Genomic DNA, 15909 nt, shown 5'->3' with positions numbered 1-15909 from the left:
GAATACATGGAATGAGTTGCCAGAGGAAGTTGTTGAGGCAGGTACAGTAGTATAATTTGGATAGGAGCAGGGCTTAGAGGGATATGGGATAAATGCAGGAAATTGGGCCACCGAGGTCAGCATGGACGTTGGACTCAAGGGTCTGAGTCCATGCGGTGTTGTTCTATGGCATCTGTGAGCTGATCTGAGCAATGGGGTGTGCCTGGCACATGGGAACAGGAGGAGGCCATTCAGCCCCTCAGGTTCATTGGTCCAATTGGCTCCCAGATTATGCCTTGTCACCATCTGCTTGGCATGTCTTTGTGACCCAGTCCAGGCAAGGACTCACAAGTATATTTAGTTAATCTTCCAATCTCAGGGGTGTGTGAGAAAAATTCCACATTTCCTCTGGTCCTTTACAGCATCACCTCGAAATGTCTTTCAGGTTATGGCCCACTTGTCAATCTCCACCTGAGCAAATAGTTTCCCCCATACCAACCTCTCTCATCTTGAATTCCTCATTTAAATCGTCTTCTAATATCAAAGGAATACAAGTCTAATCTGGCACTGTCCTCATTCCACAATCTTTCAACTTCCGGATTTTATTTTCACTTGACCGTTGTTGATCTAAGGCTCACTGTCCTTCCTGGCTTAGACAAAACAAAGTGGAAAATGGTTTGTTATGGACACTTGTGCCAAGGTACAGTGAAAAGCTTCATTCTGCATGCCATCCATAACAGGTCAGTTCATCATAGTGCAAGTGGAAAGCAATAACAGGATGCAGAATAAAATGTTACAGTTACAGAGAAAGTGCAGCGCAGGTAGACAATAAACTGCAAGGCCAGGGTAAGTACATTGTAAGGTCAAGAGTCTACCTTATCGTATTAGAAGACTGTTCAATAGCCTTAAAACAGCAGGATAGAAGCTGTCCTTCAGCCTGGTGGGTTGAGCTTTCAATAAAAGATTAGGATTAATTGTATTTGTTGGGGGTTGCTGAGGTGGCATGGCTACCACACTGTATTGCTAAATAGGTAAGTAGTGTCCAGGGTGGTGGAGGGGGAGGAGGGATGGGATCTTTGATGATGCTGGCTGCTTTACCAAGGCAGTGAGAAGTGTAGATAGAGCCTGTGGAGGGGTGGGGGGAGGTGGCTAGTTTCTGTGATGTACACAACTCTGTAGTTTCTTAATAATATGGGCATAAGAGTTGGCATCCAAAACTGTGGTGCATCCAGATAGGATGCTTTCTATTTGGCATGGATAAAAAAAATGATGAGGGACATTGCCAAATTTGTTCAGCCACCTGATGAAGTAGAGCTATTGAGGCATGTTCTTGGCCATGGAATGTACGTGGTTGAATCAGGACAGGCTATTAGTGATGCTTACTCCTAGGAAATTGAAGCTCAACCCTCTGGAGCTCAGCAGCATGAAATTAGCAGATGCATGTGATATGTTCCTACTCCCTTTTTTAAAGTCATTGACTTCATCCCAGCTATTGGATGAAACAGGTTCAGAATCAGGTTTATTATCACTGATCTGTTGTGGTAGCAGCATAGTACAATAGGTAAAATACAATGGATTCTGCTTAATTGGGACACATTGAAACCAGTACATCTTGGCTCAATTAAGTGTATAAAAATGAATACAAAGAGTAACAAATTGTGTATTTTCATGAAATCCAGAACAAATTAGGACACTGTAGCGGTGTGCTACACGCAGCGCTGAAATAACGACACGTAGTCGATGAGCTACAGTTGCAAAAGAGATTTATTCGAACTTCGCGGCCTCGCTTTAAAGCCTTCCTGATCCTGCCCTCCCCGGACGGGAATGCAGTAAGGGGCGCGTATTCACAGTCCCATCCCGCGTGCGGGCTTTTCCCCTTGCTGGTGAAGCAGACTTGGCGCCCTTTTTGGGACTGGCCTCAATGCCGGCGCGTGCCGATTTGTGAGGTGGTTCGAGTGCGCTGGGAAGTGGGTTGCCACAACACTACCAATAGTTATACAGCACTTTAGAAATGTTAACGATGGAGGAATTCATCCGGTGCAAAGGTTTCCATAAGACCATAAGATATAAGAGCAGAAGTAGGCCATTCGGCTCATTGAGAATGCTCCACCATTCAATGATGGGCTGATCCAATTCTTCCAGTCATCCCCACTCCCTTGCCTTTTCCCCAATACCCTTTGATGCCTTGTATAATCAAGAACATATCTATCTCTGCCTTAAATGCACCCAATGACTTGCCCTCCATTGCTGTTCATGGCAACAAATTCCACAGATTTACCACCTTCTGATTAAATTGATTTCTCAGCTGCTCTGTTCTAAATGGTCGTCCTTTAATCCTGAAGTAATGCCCTCTTGTCCAATGCTTCCCTACCATGAGAAATAACTTATGCCATATCTAATCTATTCAGGCCTTTTTAACATTTGGAATGTTTCAGTGAGATCCCTCCTCATTCTCCTGATCTCCAGGGAATATAGCCCAAGAGCTGCTAGATGTTCCTCACAAGGTAACCCTTTCATTCCTGGAATCATTCTCGTGAATTTTCTCTGAATCCTCACCAATGTCTGTTTCCTCTATTTCCTCAACACTACCTGCTCCTCCACCTATCTTTGTTTTGCTTCTCACCTGGATTGTAGTCTTACTGTACAGAGGTCATTAGAAAGTTAATAGGGACACGGGGCCACTTCATCCATAAAGAATGTTTGTGTTCATTCCACTTCAAAATCAGGTTTATTATCAGTAGCATATTGTGAAATTTGTTTGTTATGTGGCAGTAGTACAATGCAATATGTAAAATTACTATGTTACATAAATGTATAATGTAGAGGAGGACCATTCAGAAATCTGATAGCCAACGTAGATCTACTGGACTTCATTGCTACTGTGACCTTGTCAGAAGCCATTAGTGCCTTAGTCCTGCCAAGGGTCTTGGCCCTAGACATCGACTGTACTTTTTTCCATAGATGCTGCCTGGCCAGCTGAGTTCCACCAGTATTTTGTGTGTGTTGCTTGGATTTTCAGCATCTACAGATTTTCTCTTGTTTTCAATCACTCTTGATATATTCACTGCGATCACTGTTGGGGTTCTCTTCTGTTTATCTGGGTTTCAGTCTGACTGTGTTGACATCCTTTAGAGATACTGCTGGGACACAGGGCCACTGAGAAGCATATGTGCTTCTACCGACACAGAATCAGATTTCTTCTCACTGACCTATGTTGTGAAATATGAGCACAAAATTCTGCATATGCTGGAAACCTAGAGCAGCACTCTGTCCCTTACCTTTTCCACCTATCACCTCCCAGCTTCTTACGTCATCCCCCTACCCACCCATCTGTCTCTACCTGTCACCTTCTGGATTATACTCCATCCCCTCCCCCCCCGCCTTTTTCTGGCTTCTAATCCCCCTTTCTTTCTAGTCTGAATGGTCTCAGACTGAAACATTGGCTGTTTATTCATTTCCATAGATGTTGCCTGACCTGCCGAGTTCCTCCAGCATTTGTGTGTGCTGCTGTGAAATGTGTGCATTTTTTGTCGCAGAAGTGCACTGAAAACACCTAAAAATTGCTATGTTACAAAATCAAGTGTTGCAAAAGAAGAATAACAAGATGGTGTTGTTCATGGACCATTTAGATATCTGATGGCTGGTGTATATCTACTGGGTTTGGTTGCTATGGTAACCTTTAATGAGGCGACTAGCAATGACCAGGATGGGTATATTCACTGCAATCGCTATTCAGGTTTTCTTCTGCTTGTACCCTGCTGTTGCTTGGGTTGTAGTCTGGCTATGTTCAGGTTGACAGTGTTGTTAAGAAGGTGTATGGTGTGATGGCCTTCATCAACCATGGGACTGAGTTCAAGAGCTGTGAGGTAATGTTACAGCTATATAAGTCCTTAGTTAGACCCAACTTGGAGTACTGTGTTCAGTTCTGGTCACCTCACTACAGGAAGGATGTGGATACTATAGAGAGAGTGCAGAGGAGATTTACAAGGATATTGCCTGGATTGGAGGGTGGGCCTCACAAGAGTAGGTTGAGTGAACTTGGCCTTTTCTTCTTGGAGCGATGGAGGATGAGAAGTGACCTGATAGATGTATATAAGACGATGAGGGGCATTGATCGTGTGGATAACCAGAGGCTTTTTCCCAGGGATGAAATGGCTAACACGAGGGGCATAGTTTTATGGTGCTCGGAAGTGGGTACAGGGAGAGGGATATCAGAGGTAACTTCTTCAAACAGTGTGTGGTGGGTGCATGGAATGCACTGCCAGCAACGGTATAAGGTGATGAGTTATATGGCTCTTGTTACATACACATGCAGGTCAACTCTTTGAGAGATTATGCAGAAAGTTTGAAGTTAATAACTCACCTCATTCTACCTTAGACCACGAACTTATCAATCACCCCTGCTTTGGACACTTTCTGGAGGTCCAAGATCCATATGCTCCATGACTGCTGACTAAGTAGGAGGGGACTATGTTGAAAAATAAATGTTTTAGGTTTTCTAAAATTGACTCTTTCTACCTTAGGCCAGGAACTTATCAATCACCCCTCGTATTAGGCAGTTTCTAGAGTAGGTTATATGGTCGGCACAACATTGTGGGTTGAGGGGCCTGTATGTGCTGCAGATTTCTATGATTCTGTGATTTACAAGAAGTTTGGATACAGATGGGAGGAGTTTGGAGCGTTATGGTCGAGGTGCAAGTAGAAGAGGTTAGGCAGAAAATCAGGTTGGCATAAAGTAGATGGGCTGAAGGGCCTTTTTGTGTGCAGTAGTACTCTGATTCTATAAAAGGTTGCTTTGAAATGTTGTTACGTGCTAAGTATTTATGAATGTCAGATTATGAACTTTATTGGCATGAAGGGGTGGACATGGAGGAAGTTGCTTTTGTACTTCTCCCAACTTGGGTCCAAAGTCTGGAGGGACTTTGTCTTAGACCTGGGCCAACTTCAGTGATCCTGACTCTGCAGCTGTGCACATTCATTCAGCTTCTTTGTTATCATACTCAATAACTCTTCTACGTCAACCTTCCTTCATGCCAACGAGAGAGATCCCAAGGGCAAGCAGATGTGTAGCGAGGAAAGTAAAAAGGGATGAATTGTGACAACTTGGACAAAAGAACATGTGATCACATTGGTTTTATTGGAATATCATACTTCACTAACTCAGTTGAATGTTAGAGTGGAGATATTGGGGTAGGGAAACGATAATGGGGCAGAAGGTTGAGAGTAGGTTGTGTCCAGAGATCTCTGTTGTGATCCCTCATATCTCTGTTTGGAAAAACATTATGATAAAAACACAAGATCAAATGCAGTCAGAATCCTAGAGCTGTTACAATATAATAGGATTCCAAACACCCTAGCCCAGGGGTCAGCAACCTTTACCACTGAAAGAGCCACTTGGACCCGTTTCCCACAGAAAAGAAAACACTGGGAGCCGCAAAACCCGCTTGACATTTAAAATGAAATAACACTGCATACAACGTTTTGTTTTGCCTTTATGCTATGTATAAACAAACTATAATGTGTTGCATTTATGAAATTGATGAACTCCTGCAGAGAAAATGAAATTACATTTCTGCATGCAACAAAAACATTTTGAACTCCGAAAAAAAGACATTGGGTTGAAGGTTACTTTTAAGTAAAATACTCAACGTCTATTTGAGTCCTTCTTGTATTTATGAAAAACGCCAAACTTAAATTTGCCGCCAGCAGCAAACCAAAAATAACGTCAGCCAGCTGTCAACCTGAAAAATAAAAGGACTATTTTACTGAACAATGAAAACATATGAATATACGTAAAATAATAGGCAATTAAAATATTTATCATACTTGTTCAGGTTGACTCACACCTGACAATGCAGTCGTATTTAGTAGGGATGGATCGATGCTTAGGGGAGTGACCGGGAAGGATAATGTGTTTTTTTCCTCTCTGAACTCACAGAAGCGTTTCCCAAACTATGTTTGCATTGCGATGATTGCAGAATGTAAATACTCCGAATTTATCATGTCGTGACCTTGTTTGAACTCTCTCAAATTGGGGAAGTGAGACAATGTGCCTTTCTGTAAATCTCTGGCAAGCAACGTCAACTTGCGCTCGAATGCCAAAACATCCTCCAACATGTGCAGGGCTGTACGTCCTTACCCCGTTGAAGAGCTGTGTTCAGCGTGTTCAGGTGCGCTGTCATGTCTACCATGAAGTGTAGCTTTTCCAGCCACTCTGGCTGTTCCAGCTCAGGAAAGTTGAGCCCTTTGCTGCCCAGGAAAGTTTTCACTTCTTCCAGACACGCAACAAAGCGTTTCAGCACCTCCCCTTTGGACAGCCACCGGACTTTGTTGTGCAGCAGGAGATCAGAATATGCGCTTTCCAGCTCGTCCAGTAACAAACGGAATTGACGGTGATTTAAACTTTTTGCCATTATTTTATTGACAATCTGAATGACAACATCCATTACTTCTGTGCATTCCGGAGGAAATGTTTGAGCGCACAGTGCCTCTTGGTGCAAGATGCAGTGAAAAGTCAGCAGCTTTCTGTCCAGCGACTTCTGCAGTAAAGCCACAAATCCCTTGTGCGTTCCCGTCATATTCGGTGCCCCATCAGTAGCTACTGACACCAGATGGGTGGTCTTTATTCCTTTGGCTCTTAAACAATTCAAGACAGCCTCACAGATGTCCTCCCCCCGTGTTTGGTCTTTTAGAGGTATCAACTCAATCAGTTCTTCCTGTGGCCCGGCAGAGTTTACATACCGGCAGAACAACGCTATTTGTTCAATATCACCTTTGTCTTTAGACTCGTCACAGGCAATCGAGTAGGCCACAGCTGAATTGATGTCTTTAATTTGCTGTCTTGTGATGTCTTCTGCCATTTTTATGGTTCTGTCTTTGACAGTCTTTGCAGAGAGGGGCATATCCCTGATTTTCTGCACAATTTCACTCTTGTTTTTAAAGTCCGTGAATAGATGTTCTGAAATCTTAATGAAAGATTCTTTGATATATTCACCATCTGTAAACTGCTTCCCGTGCCTGACTATTTCCTGAGCGGCAATATAACTGGCGTATGTCGTTGATTTTCCAGACTTCATCCATTTCTGGAAATGATTTTTGCTCAGATCAACCTTCCGCATCAGTTCCGAAACGGCTTTTTTTCTCTCATCTCCATCCGGATATTTTTGAGCAAAGGCTGCGTGTTTATTCTGGAAATGCCTTGCGACATTTGACTTTTTGTTGTTTGCTAGTTTCTCATTGCATATTAAGCATACCGGTAAACCAGTCTCGTCAACAGTGAAAGCAAATGAATCTGTCCACGTATCATTAAACGTTCTGTTTTCTTCAGTCACTTTTCTTTTTTTAGAATTCTCCATAGTTGGCTTACCTTGGGTCGAAAAATTAAAGAAATCGCGCACTGGCGGGTGTCAGGTATTGGCAGTGGTGACGTATATTAATAGCGATAAAAACACGTTGTAGCGGTGTGCTCACGCAGTCAGTAAACTGCAGTCGAATAACTTTATTCGAACTAAACAGCCTTGCTTTTAAGCCTCCCTCAACCCAGCCCCCATGGACGCAGATGCTGCAAAAGACGCGTACTCACAAACCCCCGTAGGCTATCTCCCTTAGCCGGAATGCTGGCTAATTGTGAGCCGTTTCGGATGTGCCAGGAAATGTGTCGCCACACTTAGATTGTACAAGATCACCATAATCTTCAAATTTAGAATTACATTTCAAAAGCTAACAAACTAACATAAAATACATTTTAATTAAATACTGACCAATTATTTCCCAAAGCCACAGGGAGCCGCAGCACAGAGGTGAAAGAGCCACAAATGGCTCGGGAGCCGCAGGTTGCCGACCCCCGCCCTAGCCCATATTGTGCTCGTGACAGCTCTAAGCAACAATTATCCAGCCATCAGGCAGTGTCTATGGAAAGGAATAAACAGTCAACATTTCAGGCTGAAACCCTATATTATTAATCCTCATGAAGGGTCTGGGTCGGAAACAACAAATGTTTATTCCTCTTCATAGATGCTGCCTGACCTGCTGAGTTACTCCAGCATTTTGTGTGTGTTGCTCTAGATTTCTAGCACCTGCAGAATCTCTTATGTTTACCATCCAACCATTCCCATTACAATGGGTTTTCTTTACAGCTTTGATTTTTTTTCTCTCTATTTCAAATATTTATCAAAGTTCCTTGTTAAAGCAACAAGAGAATTTTAGTTGGGATCATGGCTCCTCATTGTGTCTTCTCATCTCCTCTTTGGTAATCTTACCAATCAACAAATCTCTGGCCTTGATGCTTCTGCCAATAGGAATGGTTTTGTTTTCTTGGCTAGAGCACCATATCCAATACTTAGAGTGACAGGTCTTACTACAAGGTCTTTAGTAGTTCAAAGAAGCAATTGCACAATTAGAATCAGGTTTATTATCATTGTGAATTTTCATTGTGAATTTTTTTGTTTTGTAGCAGCAGTACAGTGCCAGACATAAAACATTACTGCATTACAACAAATAAATACCTGTAGTGAGAAGGGAGTGTTCATGGGTTAATTGACCATTCGGAAATCTGATGGTGGTGTCCTTAAAACACTGTGTATAGGTCCTCAGGCTCCTGTATCTCTTCCCTTATGGTAATAATCAGAAGATGGCATGTTCTAGTTGGTGAAGGTCCTGAATAATGGATGCCTACTTCTTGAGGTACTGGCTTTTGAAGATGTTCTTGATGGGGCGGGGGGTAGTTTGTGCTGAGTCTACAACCCTCTGAAGCCTATTTTGATCCTACGCATTGATCTGCAAAGATACATACATCAGGATGCTCTTTATTGACTACAGATTGGTACAGAATACTGTACCATCATGCCCTCAAAACAAGTCAGTAAGCTTCAAAATCTTGGCTTCAATAACTCCCTGTGCTTTTGGAATCTTGATTTTCTCACTTGCAGACCTCAGTCAGTTCGGACTGGGAAAACATCTCCTCTATGATCTCCATCAGCAGAAGTACTCCACAAGGCTGTGTGCTTAGGCCCTCTGCTCTACTCACTTCACACTTATGACTGTGTGGCTAACCACAGCTCCAATACCATACTTAAGTTTGCTGACAACACTACTGTCATAGGCCTAATCAAAGGAGATGATGAATCCTCATAGAGGAGTGAGATTGAAAATCTGGCTGAATGGTGCCACAACAACCCCTTACTCAGTATCAGCAAGACCAAGGATCTGATTATTGGCTTTAGGAGGAAACCATAGGTCCTTCCATGAGCCAGTCCTCATTGGAGGATCAGAGTTGGAGAAGGTCAGCAACTTTAAATTCCTCAGTTATCATATCTGTCCTGGGCTCAGCATGTATGTACAATCCTTAGGAGTTTGCAAAGATTCGGAATAACATCTAAAACTTTGACAAACTTCTATAAGTGTCTGGTGGAGAGTATATTGAATGGCTATACCAAAGCCTGGTATGGAAATACAGATGTCCTTGAACTGCAAATCCTACAAAATGTAATGCATATGGCTCAGTCAATCATGGCTAAGGTCCTCCCACCATTGAGCATACCTATAGGGAGCTTTGTCGAAGGAAAGCAGTATCCACTATCAAGAACCCCCACAACATAGGTCATGCTTTAATCTCGCTGCTGCTATCAGGAAGAAGGTGCAGGAGCCTCAAGACTCACACCACGAGGTCTAGGAACAATTATTACCCCTCAGCCATCAGGCTCTTGAACCAGAGGGTTTCAAAGGTACATTTAATATCAGAGAAATGTATACAATATGCATCCTGAAATGCTTTTTCTTCACAACCATCCATGAAAATAGAGGAGTATCCCCAAAGAATGAATGACAGTTAAATGTTAGAACCCCAAAATCCTCCCCCAGCTCCCCTCCCTCCCATGCATAAGCAGCAGCAAACAATGATCCCCCTTCCCCCCCACCAGCAAAAAAGCATCGGCATCCACCACCAAGCACTCAAGCGTGCAGACACAGACTTGCAGTACCCCAAAGACTACTTGTTCACTCGGTGTTCGACATACCACAGGCTCTCTTTCTCTCTCTAATAAGGGAGAAAGAGATGTCTCCATTTCACAGTGAGGCGGGAGACATAACAAACAACTCACTGTTTTATGATGTTAAAAGTCCGTTGTGTTGCTTTTTCCAAGCTTTGTGCCCAAAGATCTCAGGCCTATGGGCACACAGCCATAGATCTTCTGAATCCCACAACAAACTGATCTCCTTTCAGGACACCGACCTTTGATCTGACTATCTCCAGAGCCATAAAATCTTGGATCTCCAAAGATGAGTGAAACTCTTAGGCCGCACCCTCGGCATGTCGAATAACGGCCAGTTGTGAAACCACGAGAGCGGGTCTCATTCCCGCAAAGAACCAAAGTCAGCTTGTAACTTCAGGTCAGGGTCTTCAAAGGAACCCTGAAAGGGAAAAATAGAGATATTAAATATAGAAATAGAGCTGTTTCTGAAGATGTAAGCAAAGGAGTCACCATTAGGTGCCACTGACTCTCCTAAGCTCACTCCTAAGGGATAATTTCACTCAACTTCACTTGCTCCATCATTGAACTGTTCCGACAACCTATGGACTCATTTTCAAAGAATCTTTATCTCATGTTTTTGATATTATTGCTTATTTATTTATTATTATTTCTTTCTTTTTGCATTTGCACAGTTTGTTGTCTTTTGCACACTGGTTGAACATCCAAGTTGGTGTGGTCTTTCATGAATGTATTGTGATTATTATTCTATTATGAATTTATTGAGTATGTCTGCAAGATAATGAATCTCTGAGTTGAATATTGTGACATATATGTACTTTGATAATAAATTTACTTTGAACTTTAGAGCCTCCGTACCAGATGGTGATGCAATCGGTCAGAATAATTTCCTTGGTACATCTGAAGGAAGTTGCTGATCTTTGGTGACAAACCATATCTTTTCAAACTCATGTAATTATTAGCCGCCTTCTACCTCACAACTATCAGACTCTTGAATAGAAGGGGACCTGCACTCACTTGTTCCATCATTGAACTGTTCCAGCAACCAATGGTCTCACTTTAAGGAATCTTTATCATATTATCTCAAGTTCTCATTATTTGTTGCTATTTATTTATTGGTGTCTTCTGCATTCTGGTTAATCTTTAATTGATCCTGTTAATGTTACTGTTTTGTTGATTTGCTGAATATGCCTGCAGGAAAATGAATCTGAGGGTTTTATATGGTGACATATACAATATGTACTTCAATAATAAAGTTCACTTTGAACATGGACCTATGAGGAGAACTTGCTTCAAACAACCATGATTTTGATCACCTTATTAATATATAAACACAAGAGATTCTACAGATGCTAGAAATCTTAGCAACAAAATAATGGAAGAACTTATCAAGTTGGGCAGCATCTGTGAAGGGGAATCAGCAGTTAACATTAACATATTACAACAACTTGCCCTTAGCACAGTAAAATAGCCCAAGGTGCTTTACAGGTGTGTCTTCAAACAAAATTTGATACTGAATCATAAATGGACTTAATAAATAAGGTGTTGTTGAAGGGTCACAAATGTTACGTAGAAGATATAAGGAGTATAGTGACATGTAAATTTGGTAATGGAATTCCAGAGTTTAGGCCCAGGCAGTTGAATGTATTCAAAATCAGAGTTAGGTTTATTAGTCAGAAAATTTGTTTGTGGCAGCAGTACAGTAAAGGTAACCAAGATGGGACAGCAGAAACCTGATTGGACGAGGACTAACAAATCAGGAGGGTTGGATGATGGGTGTATGAATACCACAGGCATCACCCTTGATGCAGTTTATCATTGAAACGTCGGTTAAAATAAATACCTGTACCTGGCTAGAAATCCGAAAAGAGTTTATTGTTTATTCAAAAAAATATATAAATATGTACACACAGTATTACTGAAATAACATTCCTCCCTGCTTAGCTATAACCCTAAGTGAAAATAGAAGACATCACAATTTAAGCACACAATACTGTATAATACGACTACTACATAGACTTCCACAGCATAGTAAATTTTAAATTGTCCCATTCAGGCATCAAGATTTAATTGCTATGGAGACTTTCTTACTCTTGTGGGATACTGATTTTCCTGTCAAAGGCAATAACTCTGCATGGCAGGTGAGACTTGTGGCTGTGAAATGATGTTGGTTCTGGGGCCTCCTCCATAGTGGTTGTAGGAGTTAACTCTGGAACTGCAGGAAGTGGTTCTGACAGCTCTGGATACCTTGCTTCTAGTTATATTGGCATCCTGAACAGTGATGCAAGCTTTACTGGATAATGTGGATCATAATGTGTGAGTAAAATGTCTGACATCCCATTTCCTTTATCTTTTAGAAAGCCACCTCACATTGCTTTGTCCATTGCCATACTTTCTGATTTGTAGTAATGAGTTCAAGGGGGTGCAGCACAGTAGCCAGGTTTGGCAGGAACCTGTTACAGTAATTGACAAATCCTAAAAAGGACCACAACTGTGACATATCCTTTTGCCTTGGGACATTCACCACACTTGAATTTTCTCAGCACACTTGTATAATCCTTGTACATCAATTTTGTGACCACACAAGGTGATGTTTGGTTTAAAGAATTCACATTTGTTGCGCCATGTTCTGAGCCCATAAACTTATAATCTTTTTAACACTGTCTTGAGATTTTGGATCATCATTACCAGTAACAATTATGTCATTCAGGTAACACTGAGTGTCCAGACAGCCTTGCAGCACCTGATCCATAGCTTTCTGTAGAGTGCAGGTGCTATCCAAATAAGTCTATAATAGTGATAAAGCCCTGTGTGAGTGCTAATAGTGAAAAACACTTCGGACTCTTCTTCCATCCCCATCTGTAGTTCAGTCAGCCAATCCCACTTTGCTGAAGTGTTTCCCTCCTGAAAGATTTATTACAATATCATTTATTCTGGGCAGCGGATATTGATCTACTTTCAGTATTGAGTTGAGTTCTGTTGGTGTTACCCTTGGAAAGGATTTCTTCAGGCTCCATTTGATCTAACTCACTGTGGCATTTTCTTTTAACACTATCTTACCCTTGATATGTTTGAGTTCATCCTAACCCTTGAATATTGCTGTGGTATCATCCAGTTGCTTTCAGGAGACGTGGCATGCAAATGGTAGATGGATCTTCAATCAGGTTGTAACTGTCTCAGTCACTCAAGACTCCACAATGCTGACCTTCCTGTGTATTTTTTTTACCATATACAAGCCCAGTGTGGCTTGTTGGTTGTTGTATTTCACTGTTCCAAATGTCATTCCCACAGGAGTTGTCTTTTCTCCAGTGTAAGTTAGTAGTTGGATATCTGCAGGCTTCAGTTCAGCATCTTAGAAATGCCTATTCAAAGTCATTTTGTGATATAACTGAAACAGCTGAGCCTGTGTCCAATTCTATTTTAATTAATTTACTGTCACTTATGGTGAAAGCCATATTCCTTGTCTCTTGTTAGTTTCCATATTGTAAATCTTAAGGCTCCTCAGTCCTGTGTCACTCTTACCATTACCATATTTTTCATCAACAACAAGGAGATTAGTACTCTTTTGGAAACTCAACTTGACTTTTTAAAAATCTTTTTCTTTTCCCTGTACAGTCCATTTATTTTTGTCTAACCAACATGCTCTTTGTATATGTCCTACTTTGTTGCATTTTCTGCAAGTTTCACCTTTAATCCTGTATTGGTCTGGTGTATGTCGAGCGCCTGCCACAACACTAACATAATTTGTTTAGCCAGGCCAGTTTCAGTTTAGGTGTTGCAATTTTATTCACACTCACTTTCATTCCTGACTGCAGTTCATTTGTGCGTCTGTGTAATGTTTCCATTGATGTAACTATTTCAACTGCTCTTTTAAACGCAAGTTGTGCTTTAGTTAGGAGCCATTTTTGAATGCTTTCTTGTAAAATTCCACAAACTAAACGATCTCTCAGTGCATCATTAAGCCTATCCCTGGACTGACAATGCTCAGACAATCTCTTCAATTTAGCCACATACACTGAACTGGACTTCCTTTCCTTTGGATTCTGCTTATGAAACCTAAAACATTCTTCAATCAACAATGGATTTATTCTAATTGTTCCTGCATTCACAATATCATCAAAGCTCATTTTGGCTGGTGTGGTTGGAGCAGTCAAACTTCTAAGCAAACTGTATGTCTTTAAACCCAATGCACTCAGCAAAACTGGTACTTGTTTCTCATTTGCTTCAAATTACTGGTCAATTTGCTCAGTGCATAAGCCTGTTTGTTTTCTGCCCTTTTTAAAAATGTGAATGTCTTCTTCTATTGCGAAGAAAGCATGCTGCACTACTTTTTAACTTGAAAGTCTCCTTGCACTTCAGCAGGTTGGTAGTCATCTTGGGTTCGTTGATAACTTCCTTGTCACCACTGTTGTATTTTAGACAATAGACAATACACAATAGGTGCAGAAGTAGACCATTTGGCCCTTTGAGCCTACACCTCCATTCTGAGATCATGACTGATCATCTACTATCAATACCCGGTTCCTGCCTTGTCCCCATATCCCTTGATTCCCCTATCCATAAGATACCTATCTAGCTCCTCCTTGAAAGCATCCAGAGAATTGGCCTCCACCGTCTTCTGAGGCAGTGCATTCCAGACCCCCACAACTCTCTGGGAGAAGAAGTTTTTCCTTAACTCTGTCCTAAATGACCTACCCCTTATTCTCAAACCATGCCCTCTGGTACTGGACTCTCCCAGCATCTGGAACATATTTCCTGCCTCTATCTTGTCCAATCCCATAATATTCTTATATGTTGCAATCAGATCCCCTCTCAATTCCAGCATGTACAAGCCCAGTCTCTCTAACCTCTCTGCGTAAGACAGTCCAGACATCCCAGGAATTAACCTGGTGAATCTACGCTGCACTTCCTCTATAGCCAGGATGTCCTTCCTTAACCCTGGAGACTAAAACTGTACACAATACTCCAGGTGTGGTCTCACCAGGGCCCTGTACAAATGCAAAAGGATTTCCTTGCTCTTGTACTCAATTCCCTTTGTAATAAAGGCCAACATTTCATTAGCCTTCTTCACTGCCTGCTGCACTTGCTCATTCACCTTCAGTGACTGATGAACAAGGACTCCTAGATCTCTTTGTATTTCTCCTTTACCTAACTCTACACCGTTCAGATAATAATCTGCCTTCCTGTTCTTACTCCCAAAGTGGATAACCTCACACTTATTCACATTAAACGTCATCTGCCAAGTATCTGCCCACTCAGTCAGCCTATCCAAGTCAACCTGAATTCTCCTAACATCCTCATCACATGTCACACTGCCACCCAGCTTAGTATCATCAGCAAACTTGCTGATGTTTTTCTCAATGCCTTCATCTAAATCGTTAACGTAAATGGTAAACAGCTGTGGTCCCAATACCGAGCCCTGTGGCACCCCACTAGTCACCACCTGCCATTCCGAGAAACACCCATTCACTGCTACCCTTTGCTTTCTATCTGCCAACCAGTTTTCTATCCATGTTGAAACCCTGCCCCCAATGCCATGAGCACTGATTTTACCCACCAATCTCCTATGTGGGACCTTATCAAATTTTGTAACTCCAAAAGATAAAACTAATTTGAAAGAAAAACAGAGTCCAGAATGCAAGTCTAACATCATTTATATTTTCAACCAAGTGTGCATGTATGACATGGTGATGTAATGATGTGTGCCATTCACATTCTTTGCACATATAACCAAAATGAGTTATTTAGACAATGTATACTCAAATATTACTGAAATATTAAATACACAACAGTTAGATGCCACTAAGTAGATGGCAATGTCTTAACTGTCTGTGTGTTGTAAGGCCATCAGGAAGTCTTTCATCCTTAGTGCAGTGCTGTTCTTCTCTCCTTTCATACAGCACAATGTAGTAATGCAAGGAAGGCATGTCCCAGATAGTGAGGG

General features: G+C 41.7%; 1 protein-coding gene and 1 non-coding gene across 7 annotated transcripts in view; one reads left to right on the top strand and one right to left on the bottom strand.

Moving 5' to 3' along the window:
* Positions 1 to 15909, top strand: part of LOC132383606 (transcription factor HIVEP3) — a 764495-nt gene that overhangs the window by 161309 nt on the left and 587277 nt on the right. The gene's annotated exons all lie outside the window — the stretch shown is intronic.
* Positions 15746 to 15868, bottom strand: LOC132383611 (U6atac minor spliceosomal RNA). The gene has a single exon (XR_009508743.1). It is a non-coding gene; the product is annotated as a U6atac minor spliceosomal RNA (small nuclear RNA).

This window comes from Hypanus sabinus, chromosome 30 (assembly GCF_030144855.1).
Source record: "Hypanus sabinus isolate sHypSab1 chromosome 30, sHypSab1.hap1, whole genome shotgun sequence".
Taxonomy (NCBI): Eukaryota; Metazoa; Chordata; class Chondrichthyes; order Myliobatiformes; family Dasyatidae; genus Hypanus; species Hypanus sabinus.
This window is presented reverse-complemented; position numbering and strand designations above follow the sequence as displayed.